Genomic DNA, 13,954 nt, shown 5'->3' with positions numbered 1-13,954 from the left:
GTCTATTATTATTATTATTATTATTATTATTATTATTATTATTATTATTATTAGTTTTAAAGGTATAGTTTCAGTTGAAGTTTTGCAATGTTTTAAATGATAGACTTGAAATACATCTATTAAAGAATTACTTTTTATATATATTTATAAATTTACATGAAATTCTATGATTATACTATTCTTTAGTTTATTTATTTTCTTATTAGAGGTTTCTTTACATGCATCAAAATAATGTTTCGCACTGTTTTTTTTTTTTTTTTTTTTTTTAGAATATGGCAATAAAGCATTTATTAATAATCATCTCTTGTGTATGCATATTTCCATATCATAAAATTATTCCATTATTTAAATACTATATAATCATATTCCAGAAAATATCTTTGCTGTTAATACAATGAATATAAACTTAAATTCAACAAATTCTACAATTTATTAATTAAACAAATCTGTTAAATAAACTCCACAATCAAGGATATACAAAGACATTTATGTAAAACATTTCTTTATTTTATTTCAAGACAACATCAAGGAAAGTATTAATAAAAGCAGGCCTACAGTTAAAACAACAGGAAACAGAAAGTATGCAAAAGCAAACAAACCTAAAAAAAAAAAAAAAAAAGCAAGCAATCCCTTTCCTACCGTTTTTGAGCGTGACGTTTCATAATAGTAAACAAACAAACGATACATCGCGTACATAACGCCATCTGTTGTTCAGATATTACACTATCCGCCAACCGCTGGGGCTCACAGGCTTTTGCCATGCTTTCCTATCGAAGACGACACTCTCCGCTGCCAGACGGCGCGACAGTAATGTTCAGTAAAAACTGTCGTACTCACTATTCTATCACCACCGTTATCATGTAAACATGTCGGAGAACGGAAAAATGTCGCACGTGAAATTCGCTCTTTTGGGAGATTTCATTTTTTTTTCTTTCTTTTTGTAAAGTCATGCTTTTGGTAATCATATTTAATAAACTATTTTAGACATCTCTTAGGTTTCAAAATGTCTGTTATATTTATTGTGTATTTCATGAAATTGAGACTCTTACTAACGTTTTCATAATGCTAATTATCTTACGCCTTTTTTTTTTTTTTTTTTTTTTTAAATCTTTGCACTGCTTTGCCTCCTAATTGTTTAAAGTGTTCTGTAAATGATAATATAAACTTCTCAGATGCTTCTGAAAACTACCTTTTCCTTCCCTTCATCCCAGGCGTACCTACATGATTGAAGACAAGGCATTGAAAACTTATTCATATTATTAATCAATTCTTTATGCCTCCCAATGTTCCCAAAATTGAAAACTAAGACTAGCATCATATCAATGTAAGAAAGGTCGTACCTCTATTTTCTGTACAAATTTTTCAAGATTATGTTTCAAATATGATTTGTTTGGAGTCTTAAGTTAATGGACTGTCTCTTTAAATTTCCATCAATTCTTGTGATGTTTCTTGTCTGTGATATAGTGATGGTTCTGTCCTCTGCTGTTGATGTGAAGATCCTGGCCTCGTATTTCCGGGCGTGTGGGAATAGGTTTTGCAAATCTAAAGGGTGGGAGATGAGGTATGTTGTTTTTTTATTGCTGAAAAATCTGTGGTATTTTGAAACATTTCTGTGAAATGTTGCTCTTCACACATAACTGTTGCATGTTGTGTAGGGTAGCGTTTGGAGCAAGTCATGCACTCATACCTGTAAATAAGCAACAAAATCACCCAAAAGATATCTATTCAACATTCACCCTTCATGTCCCTACGCATATGATATAGAAGACAACATTAATAATCTGAACAATAGATGGCGTTGAGTGCGCGATGTTTCGTCTGTTTGTTTACTAGTATGAAACGCCACTTTCTCAAAACGATAGGAAAGGGAATGTTTTTTTTTTTTTTTTTTTTTGGGGGGGGGGTTGTTTGTTTTTGCATGTTTTATGCTTCCTATTGTTTTAATTGTAGGCCTGCTTTTATTAATATTTTCCTTGATGATGTCTTGAAATCAAATAAAGAGATGTTTTACGTAAATGTCTTTGTATATCCTTGATTTAATGACAAAACAAAAATGAATGAAAAACATGAAGACTTTATTAATGCCGAATGATTGTGGAGTTTATTTAACAGATTTGTTTATTTAGTAAATTGTATATTTTGTTGAATTTAAGTTTGTATTCATTGTATTAACGGCAAAGATATTTTCTGGAATATGATTATATAGTATTTAGATAATGGAATAATTTTATGATGTCATGGAAATATGCATACACATGAGATGATTATTAATAAATGTTTTATTGTCATATTCTGAAAAAAAATCAGTGCGAAACATTCTTTTAATGTATGTAAAAAAAAACTCTAATAAGAAAAAAAATATTTAAGAAATAGAATAATTATATAATTTCATGCAAATTTATAAATATATAAAAAGTAATTCTTTAATAGACATATTTCGTCTTTCATTTAAAATATTGCAAAACTTCAACTGAAACTATCATTTAAAACATTGCGAAACCTCAACTGAAATTATACCTTTAAAACTAAAGAAAAAAAAAGACTATAAATTTCTAGTCCCCCCTATAACCGTTTTTCTTTTTTAGTTATTTATCTGAATAATAGATGGCGCTGTATGAAGTTTTGGTCCTCACATTTTTTTTATTCGGTGTAATACGCGCTTTCCTATCTTATATAGTCTATGGACGTAACAGTACATGATTGGTGGGATTAACTTGTCCCTTCTGCGGATGTGCAGGATTAAAAAATGAGCTTAATATTAAGAGGTGCATTAAAAGTTGATCCTTGACGTTGCCAACCCGCATGCGCACTAGAGATCTGGATTAAACTTTAAATTACGGTGCACGAAGGAAAAATGAATTTTGTGCAGATTTTGTACTTCAAGCCAGCATGCCAGACCGTGTCGAAGGCTCACTCCAGGTCCTTGGTCACGGGGACCGTCTTCAGTCGCCTATCTTTGTTGTTAAGACAGTAGTTTGTCAGTAAGTTAAGTGCTCACTTGTCGAGCGGCGAGAGTGAAAGCAAAAATGAAGAAAATGCATCTTTACGGCGAAGCCAGCCATAGCATCAAACGCCGCTCAACGAGACCAACCACTCTGCACCATCTACTGAAGGGCTACAACACTGGGCACCATCGAAATAGGCTCCTATACAGCCTGTAACCACCATTAAACAGATCTGTCGGCAGCAACGGCCACTGCATCTTACCCAACACCTCCACCGTGTGCCTCCATAACACACGCTTGTTGGCACGGCATTCTGACGTATCATGCTCCTCGCGATGATATTCACACCAGGGACTACGATGACTGGTGTTGCGGCGTGGCGGCAATAGGTGACGAGAGTGCCGTCGATTATCTTGAAGCTTAGGAGACCACGCTGCAAATATTGTAACTGTGGTGACGATGATCGCTGGGTGCCTTGTATGGCCCATCACTTTAATACTCTAGTGCGGGCATGGCACCTTCTGGTAGTGGTTCAGCTACTGGTGGGTAGCCCAGGGGCATGGGCATTTCAAAAGGACGTGGCCGATTATGCTGCTGTTTGACGAACTGATCCCTTCCTGGAGCACCAATAAAATTCGGCAGGATGGACTTTTACCCCAACTGTTACGTCCCATATGGCCTGGTACTTTTCTGCCATACGGCATGCTGATGTAAAGTCCAGTAGCAAGAGCTGCCGTCGAAGCTAGGTTGTTAACCTGCAGTGAAGGTCCTTCGAAGCAGGCCCTCCACGTCTCCAATCTCACAACGGTAGTCACGAGCTCCTTGCAATACTATCATGTCGATTGTTTGATAATAGTCCAGCGGCGATTGCCCAGGCGTCATCCAGGTCTGAGGAAGCATGTCAGAGAAGCGTTCTGGTGTACATGTCCTCCGAAATTTGGTCCTTATTTTGGCCTTGAACTCATGCCATGTTGTTATATCTTTAAACACGGGTCCCAAGAGTACCATTTGGCGGTGTTTTGGCGACTACCTATGAAGGTACATTGTGTTTTGTCTGGATTTATCTTTAGGTTATTTGTGTTGTTTACAGAATCACTATGGAGAAATTGTGAATCATCGGCGTATTGAACAAGAAGGCAATTTTGGGCTATGGTTGATAGATTATTTACGTATATTGTGAACAGGATTGGGCCTAACTTAGATACTTTTGGGACACCAAGGGATACACTCTGTATTTCTGATATATTCTTGCGAATTTTGACTGGGTTGTATTATTTAGATAACTTCTGAACCAATATATATCAATTTTGTGATTCATTAGTTTACTAATGAGGATTTCGGGATTGACACTATCAAAGGACTTTGATAAGTCGCACAATGTAAGGAAGTTTATACGGTTGTTGTCTATATTCTCATAAATCTGCAATAATGCTGTTTCAGTAGACAGCTTACTTCTGAAGCAACGTTATGTTCTAGATAGTAGGTCATGTGCCTCTGGAAATGTCAATTGGTTTGCTACAATCTTTTTGAGAACCTTAGACAGTATAGGAAGTATGGTAATAGGGCGATTATTATTAACTTAGTCTGTGTCTTCAGATTTGAAAACTGGTGTTAATATGCCATGTTTCCAGTGATGGGAAGTCACCGATGACCAAAGATGTATTAATAATTACCGTTAAATAATACGCCATAGCAAGTAGGATGTCTCTGATAAAGCGAAGAACGATGCTATCCGCTCCCACGGCATGTTTCACACAGGTGTTTTGTCATGATTACTGTTTCTATTATAACAGGTTGTGGTCTGAAACTATTCACTGAGGGCCTTATCCTACCTGTATATTGTTTAGATATGTAAACATTTGTTTGTTCATATGTGAGATGTCCAATTTTAGCGAAGAACTCATTTGCACTAATTTTGGAGTTAAGATTAATATATTTATGGTGTTTTTTGTTTGGTACATGTTTTTATAATCTTCCATGTTTTAGCAGAATCTTTTTTTTCTCTCTCTTTTTTATTTTTTTTATTTTTATTTATTTTTTTTTTTTTTTTACAATTTGTTAATCTATTTCTAAAATGATCGGCATTGGCTTCTTGTACTAGTGATTTGACATTTCTCTTCCTTTGTTTATAATCAGTCTGGAATGTCATGTCGAATTTGTTATTTTTGAGAGCTTTATGCACATTATTTCTATCTGTTATGGCTCTCTTGATGTCGTCGTTTATTTTATTTTGTAACAAAGGAGGCGATGGCATCTATACTATTATTGATCACTTCCGTGAACACATATACCTGTTTGTCTACGTTATCTTTTGCAAAATTTCTAAGAGTTGATTCTTTAGCTATTATGAGTTGGCATAATGACTGAGAATCATAATTGGCTAATTCACGAAAGCTTTTTGTAATTGGGGGTCGCTTTGATTTCTTTATATAGTGTCACCGTTATGAGTTCGTGATCAGCAATATGGCATGGAATGACCTCTGTGTGGAGAACGATTTCAAGCCTTTGTTATTATTACATCAATTGGTGTCGAAATGTAATTTGTGATTCTTGTAGGTTCAAATTTGTTTTTCCTAATTACTTTAGTTAATTTTGAATTTACCTTGTTTGAATCGTCATTTAGATGGCCAAGTATGAAAAGAGGTTTCTTTTCAATGACATTTATTTAAAAACTTTTCTAAATAATCAAAGGAATCAGAGGAACCATGAGGATGCCTACAGTTCGCGCCTACAGTAAGAGACGGAATCATATTGCTTTGTACATTAACCCAGATATCGTCTACATCTGCACTCTTGGCAATTGTAGCGGATATCTCGTTTGTTTTGAAAGTGTCACATATGTATAAACAAACTCCCCCCCCCCCCATATCCTGCATCGCATCTATAAACAATGAAATTTGGAATGTAAATAAATGCACTTGACACATCTTGGTGAAGCCAAGTTTCACTTATACATAATATATCGAGATCTCTCTCCATTATAAACATTTCTATATCATCAAAATGTCCAAGGAGAGACCGAGTGTTAATGGGGTCTATTTTGACAGTCGGTCTTGCTCAGGGTATTGCCTTGTCAAACCCTCTGATCACGATTGTACTTGTTTCTGTTGAGGAAGACTTTGGCATTCCTTGAGTTTAGAAATGAATCGGGCGTTATTTCTCGGCCTCGTTCAATTACCGTGGAACTGGTGTAATAATTATGTGCCATCACGGCTTTACACTTGATATATTTTCAAAACTGTCCGATAGATGATGTCTTCTTCATTTGTGTCTGGATGACAACTTGTGATATATAGGAACACTGAGTCAGGTCGATCAGCTCCTGCTAAGGGTTTTGGCGCTTGTCGTTCTTCTTTTTTCTTTTGTTTCTTTGATGTTATTGTGACGAAACCTTCGTATTCAGCAACTTGCTCCGCTCTCTCTGCGTGGTTGTTTATTACGACCGTCGGCACTACTGGAGCTGGGGCTGGAGCTTGGGGGGGGGGGGCAGAGGGAGGAGGGATTCTTGGCACCTGGTGATGAGTTGCGTCATCCCACTGGCGATTGGGGTCGAGTTCCTTCTGATTGTTTTTTTTTCTTTTCTTTCTTTCATTCTTTCTTTCTTTTTCTTGTCTTTCTTTCTTTCTTAAAGCTTCGCCTAGGTGTTACTTGAATAGATGCTTCGCTTTTCCTCTTGACTTGCGGGGTGCTCGAGGACTGCTGAGGTGTCCTGGTTCTCGGGGAGGCTGGCGAGTGGGGAAGGGAGCTGGGGGGGTCGCTGGCCACGGGTTCATCAGGCAGGGAGGGTGTGGAGGGGGGGGGTTCTTTGGTAGAGGTAGAGGGCATTCCGATAGGGGGGAGGAGAAGCAAATGGGAAAGATTGGCAGCTGTGGATTGGTCAGGGACAAATCAGGTCATTAAAATACTACTTTAAGAGGAATTAGAAACCAAGATTGACGACGGTAGTCAAATCGAAGCAAAGAATCTGCAAGAAAAAGATGAGGAAGTAACTAAAGTACAGGAAGATCCAAAGCAATTTGTCAAGCAGCCAGGCTCAAATAATAGAAAATTATCAAAGGATGACAGCTGCACATGTCGATGTATCAAAAGCTAAAAGGAATAGTATATGAAACTAAAAAAGATATGATTACAAAGACATATCTTGTGTAGCCGTCAAGATCGCAAAGGAAAACATTAAGACAGTTTGCAGAGACGGTAAAGAAAAAGCATTTTTAAGCATAGCAACATGCAAATATTGCTGATTTGGTTGATGTAAACAAGGACATAGCCATATTGGGACACGAAGGAAAGTTGTGGAGGATGAAGTTGAATGATTCAATGAAGAGAAGAAATTGATTGTAAATATTCGCGGAGCAGAATATCATAGCTCACAGAAGGTTGGGATTATTCGAAAAGGGAAAGAAACGCCTTTTAAAAGTAACATTCATGAATAAGCAAATGGCAACTGATATAATAAAGAAAGCCAACATCCTGGTCACCCATTAAGAATATTAGAAAAGATAGATGTATTGTCTAAATACGATGATATGTTTTCAGATGTGAATTAATGTAAAGTATCAGTATAAAGCAGAAAGTAATTAAGGAATTAAAACAAATGGAGAAAGATAAAGTAATCACTAAAGTAGATGAACCTACTTGATTGGGTAAATAGAATGGTGATAAGCTCTAAGAAGAATAGTGACATAGGAATTTGTCTTGACCGACAAGCATTAAATAAGGCACTGAACAGAGAATTGTATCCATTACCAAATATTGGTGATGTATTACTGAATTTGTCAAAAGCAAGACATTTTCAAAATTTGATCTAAAAAATGGTTACTGGCATTGTGAACTTGATAAAGAATCCAGTTACCTAACTACATTCCAGACTCCTATAGTCAAATATAGGTGGTTGAGCTTACTATATGGTTTTAAACATAGCTGATAAGGTAAAAGACCTTGGGAAAATTGTAAAAAAGGAACCCAAGCCACAATTTGATGTAGTTGAAAAGGTCCATGAAATGCTAAGGCCGATTGCCAACAGGAAGAAGGCATTCGTGTATGTGGACGGATATGTTAAAGATCATTACAGCTCTCATAAGATTTAGTTTTATGCAGTGGTATGGAATCCCCACTTAAAAGAGGACACAAACAAACTGAAGAAGTCTAAAGAGCGGCCACAGGATTGGCACCTGCTCTATGAGATATGGGCTACGGAGATTAGGACTTACCGCTGTGGAAGAATAAAAGGAAAAGAGGGACATGGTCATGCTGTTCAAAATTTTTACAGGAAGAATGAAGTTTGACAAAGATGACTTCCGAATTCTGAACGCAGGAAGGACAAGAGGAAATATTAAAAAAAAAAAAAAAAAAAAAAAAAAAAAAAAAAAAAAAATATATATATATATATATATATATATATATATATATATATATATATATATATATATATATATATATATATATATTGAAAATGAGACGTTTCGAAATTCTCCTGGAAATCATTTTTTAAGTCAGAAGGAAGGGAGAGGAAGGATTATGAGAGAGAGGAGAAGCAACGCGCAGGTAATTGTAGGTAAACAGAAGCGCAGGAATACATAGATAATAAAAATGAATAATTGAGAATGTTCTAAATAAAAAAATATATATTTACAATTCAATTCATTTTGAAAATTTTCTAAAATATAAAATGAAGGCAATAAAATGTAAAATATAAAATTGCAATCAAAATGAAATGATAAAAGAACTTTAAGAAAAGGATTACGACAGTAATATTAAACAAGTATAATGTGCACTCAATTATCGATCATAAATAACTATATCACAAAAATAAATAAAGAAATGGGTGCTCAATAGCTAACAAAAGAAAGGGGGAATTTGCCAACAAATTTTCGTAATTATAAAGTTTAAACAAAATTTATAAAAAGACCGGTCGCCTTATCAACCACTTAAAACTGTAAAAGGTAAAACAGAACTAAAGAAAATGTAAAGACACCAAAATCTTAGATCATATTCAGTAGAAAAATACGAAAAGAACAATTCAGAAGGGCGGCACTTTGGTATAAAAAAAATAAAAAAGAAATAGAAAAATAAATAAAAGGGAAAATTAGATTCTTTTTAAAGATATCTTAATCGTTTGAAGGAACATGATAATTCAAATCATAGTCTGCCTAATACCCAAAGAAAAACACCAAAAGGGCGAGGCATAAGGTAGAGGAAGTGACAGGCGAGTAAGTAAGTAATAACGACAAGAAAATAAATATGCTGGATATCAAAGGTCATATAGCATTATGATCCATACGTCGTGAGCCATTCAGGATCTTCAAATATTTTCTGTGGCAAGAAATGAAACTGAGCGTGGGAGAGGTAAAACGAACAGGAACAAGGATTAAGGCAAAGGAAAGTAAAAAGGAGGAGAGAGAAAGGATAACCCATCACGACATAGGCATGGAGTCCCAACATTGTCATGGAAGGTAAGACAGAGATATAGAATAGGAAAACTGCTATAGAGAGAAAAGAGTAAGATGACATTATGGAATAAGAGGTTAGGAGTAAAGGGAAGATAAAGTAACGTAAAAAAAATAATAATAATAATGTTATTAATGTTAAGCAGAGGCTGGGAAAGGGGAAAGCAGACAGATAGAAGCTGGGAGAAGCTAACACGAAAGACTGCAAAGCTGGTCAAATGCTTTTACCACTCCATAAAGAGCACGGGTGCCCGCAACTTGGACATCCCTACCGCTGCCACCAATGATGCCAGTACGTTTTAAGGTGTCTATGATTGGAGTCCTTCGTCTGTTTTTTTTTCACTTTCCCAATTTCAGTTCTTTGCTCTCGACTTGTCCTTATCAACCGTCCTTCCCATTCCTGGCCACAGAAATGTTTTGGAGATCCTGAGAGACAAGACGAGTGGATCGCCTGTCACTTCCCCTACCTTATGCCTCGCCCTTTTGATGTTTTTCTTTAGGTATTAAGCAGACCATGATTTGGATTATCATGTATTTTAAAGTTATGAAGATGTCTTAAATAACCGTAACCAAGCTTTCATTCATTTCTTTGTTGTCAGGCCATTTAAAAACTTTTTTTTCTTTTTACCAACTTTTTTTTTTCTTTTTTTTTTTTTTACCAAATTGCCACCATTCTTATTTGTTCTTTCAAATGATTTTCTCTGCTAAGTATGATTCCTGTCTTAACATTTTTGTTTGTTCTATTTCTTTAAAGTTTCATGTGGTTGATAAGCTAAGCAAAGGTTTTTTTATCATTTGATTTTGTTTATCCTTTATAATTGCGAAAGTTTATTGGCACAATTCCTCTTTCAAGGGGGAGCTATTGAGCACTCATTTCTTGTTTGATTATATATGTTTTGTGATATTTTCTTTATGATTTTAAATGATTTATTACAGATTTTACTTGTTTGATAATCTTTGGTATTTATTTTTAGATGATTGTTTAAATTTCCTCGTTTAGATTTCTTTGTAACGAGACTTTGTTTTCATTACCTTCAGATTGTATGTTGTATTTCAAAATGTATTGAATTATAAACAATTCTTGCTCCTTGCTCCTTTAATAAGCAAGTATTGTTTCCGTAAATAAGCAAAAATTAAGACCGAACGTGTGTCATTTGCCTTCTGTTGGGGGGGGGGGGGGAAATACCTTTAAGGGAACTTACAGGTTTATGAAAAATAATTCAGTATTACACAACTCTACCTCAGACGCCAGCACTTCCCTGAGGGTAAAGGAATGTAGATCTATATATTTGTTTTTGATATCTTGATTTGGTGGTGGTGGAAAATCGCCCTTTTCTGTTGCATGGAGGGTGCTGCTAAGGTTAGCAAGTGTATACCTGATGCAGGAATACTTAGTGAGGAGGAAAGAGAAATGATAACTGTAGTCATTTGCTGGTTTACATAGCGTAAACATGTAAGCCTCTCTCTTGGATGTGAGCATTTGATTATCACCATAAAGGCAATACCCTACTGTTCTTAAATTATCTGTCCACGCCTCCATAACCCTAACCTTTCTACTCGCCAGCCATAACCGCTTGTCCGACGGAGTAATTTTGAAAACTGACAATGATAGTGAATTAATTGATAACATATGCAAAATACTATATGGACTGCAGTTCAAACAATAGTGCGAAGAAAGTGCTACATAATTTTTATAGTAATGAAGAGAAAAATGCTTTAATTGTGAAATCATGCACTCAATAAAGATTTGAATTGAAATTGTTTTTCTTTTCTTTTCTTTTTTTTATCATAAGCTAAACATGGCCGGCATGTCTGTCCCAAGTGCATATTCCTTCGGCCTGCTCCTAGGGCATCATCACTTTGATTATGCATTTTTGAAGAGCTCCCATCGTAGAAACTCGTACAAAATTTAGATATGCCAACGAGTCAAGAGTAAAGAAAACGGTAAATGAAACGAAAAAAGTGGAAAATCAAGAGGAAAGAAAGCGGCAAATGAAACGAAAAAAAAGTGGAAAAATACATCTAGAACGCAATACCGAGAAAGTAGAAAAAATATATATATATTATGTCTTATATTAGGCAACACGCAAGGAATTTGGCTGATGCAAACAAGGGCATAGTCATATCAGGCCATAAAGAAAGTCTTAGATGGAATCATGGACATAATCACGAACTCTCGGAGCAGGTCATAGCTCACAGGAGGTTGGGAGTATTCGGAAAGGGAAAGAAACGCCCTTTAAAAGTGGATAAAAGAAAATATGATAGAGAATTATTACAGAAAATGGAAGAGGTAAATGAATATATAACTTTTGTCTTGTGTGCTCCAGTTGGTTACGACTGACACGCCTCAGCTGGACACACATCCACCTTTGTAAAGGCAAATAACGGGGCTCAGGCCTTCTATAATGATGATAATCGTAAGAATAATGACAATAATGATGATAATAATAATCATAGAGTCCATTTATAATGAAATAAAGGCTAATACTAATAAAATCCCAAAAGTCGAAAAAACGGCAAAATATCTTCCTTTGGTCTTGTTTCAGATCTTGTTTCCGCTGACCGCTCCGACCCAAGGCATGGGGGGGGGGGGGTTGTTGAGTGTGGTCTGCGATCCGGAGGAGAGGGCGACACACTCTAGTTACAGTCGCGCTTGACCTTTTTTTTTGCGGGGGGGGGGGGGGTCACAACGATTGCCCCTGCACGGGAGTATTTTAGTTACCCCGGTGCCCGTTTTCTATTGCCTCCGCTTTTAATTAACTGATTAATTAAAGTTAACTTTTAATTCATGAATTCATGGATTAAAACTTAATGAGCATCACTGAAGTTGCAAATTCGGTTACTTTGTCTTCCAGATGTATTGACGCCTTGTTTGCCTTTATCACTTTATCACTTATTTATATACATTCACGTCCAGCTATAATAATACATAAGCAAGTAACAATAAAGGACCCGGTACAACCTTGGTTAATTCATGAATTCACGAATTAAAACTTAATGATCATCACTGAAGTTGCAAAATCGGTTACTTTGTCTTCCAAATGTATTGACGCCTTGTTTGCCTTTATCACTGCTTATATACATTCACGTTCCTCGTTCTCTCACTCATTCTCTCCTCGTTCTCTCACTCATTCTCTCCTCGTTCTCTCACTCATTCTCTCCTTGTTCTCTCCTCGTTCTCTCACTCATTCTCTCCTCGTTCTCTCACTCATTCTCTCCTCGTTCTCTCACTCATTCTCTCCTCGTTCTCTCACTCATTCTCTCCTCGTTCTCTCACTCATTCTCTCCTCGTTCTCTCACTCATTCTCTCCTCGTTCTCTCACTCATTCTCTCCTCGTTCTCTCACTCATTCTCTCCTCGTTCTCTCACTCATTCTCTCCTCGTTCTCTCACTCATTCTCTCCTCGTTCTCTCACTCATTCTCTCCTCGTTCTCTCACTCATTCTCTCCTCGTTCTCTCCTCGTTCTCTCACTCATTCTCTCCTCGTTCTCTCACTCATTCTCTCCTCGTTCTCTCACTCATTCTCTCCTCGTTCTCTCACTCATTCTCTCCTCGTTCTCTCACTCATTCTCTCCTCGTTCTCTCACTCATTCTCTCCTCGTTCTCTCACTCATTCTCTCCTCGTTCTCTCACTCATTCTCTCCTCGTTCTCTCACTCATTCTCTCCTCGTTCTCTCACTCATTCTCTCCTCGTTCTCTCACTCATTCTCTCCTCGTTCTCTCACTCATTCTCTCCTCGTTCTCTCACTCATTCTCTCCTCGTTCTCTCACTCATTCTCTCCTCGTTCTCTCACTCATTCTCTCCTCGTTCTCTCACTCATTCTCTCCTCGTTCTCTCACTCATTCTCTCCTCGTTCTCTCACTCATTCTCTCCTCGTTCTCTCACTCATTCTCTCCTCGTTCTCTCACTCACATTCTCTCCTCGTTCTCTCTCATTCTCTCCTCGTTCTCTCACTCATTCTCTCCTCGTTCTCTCACTCATTCTCTCCTCGTTCTCTCACTCATTCTCTCCTCGTTCTCTCACTCATTCTCTCCTCGTTCTCTCACTCATTCTCTCCTCGTTCTCTCTCATTCTCTCCTCGTTCTCTCACTCATTCTCTCCTCGTTCTCTCACTCATTCTCTCCTCGTTCTCTCACTCATTCTCTCCTCGTTCTCTCACTCATTCTCTCCTCGTTCTCTCACTCATTCTCTCCTCGTTCTCTCACTCATTCTCTCCTCGTTCTCTCACTCATTCTCTCCTCGTTCTCTCACTCATTCTCTCCTCGTTCTCTCACTCATTCTCTCCTCGTTCTCTCACTCATTCTCTCCTCGTTCTCTCACTCATTCTCTCCTCGTTCTCTCACTCATTCTCTCCTCGTTCTCTCACTCATTCTCTCCTCGTTCTCTCACTCATTCTCTCCTCGTTCTCTCACTCATTCTCTCCTCGTTCTCTCACTCATTCTCTCCTCGTTCTCTCACTCATTCTCTCCTCGTTCTCTCACTCATTCTCTCCTCGTTCTCTCACTCATTCTCTCCTCGTTCTCTCACTCATTCTCTCCTCGTTCTCTCTCATTCTCTCCTCG

The sequence above is a fragment of the Penaeus vannamei genome, chromosome 36 (assembly GCF_042767895.1).
Source record: "Penaeus vannamei isolate JL-2024 chromosome 36, ASM4276789v1, whole genome shotgun sequence".
Lineage (NCBI taxonomy): Eukaryota > Metazoa > Arthropoda > Malacostraca > Decapoda > Penaeidae > Penaeus > Penaeus vannamei.
The sequence above is the reverse complement of the archived record's forward strand: the minus strand, read 5'-3'. Positions refer to the sequence as shown.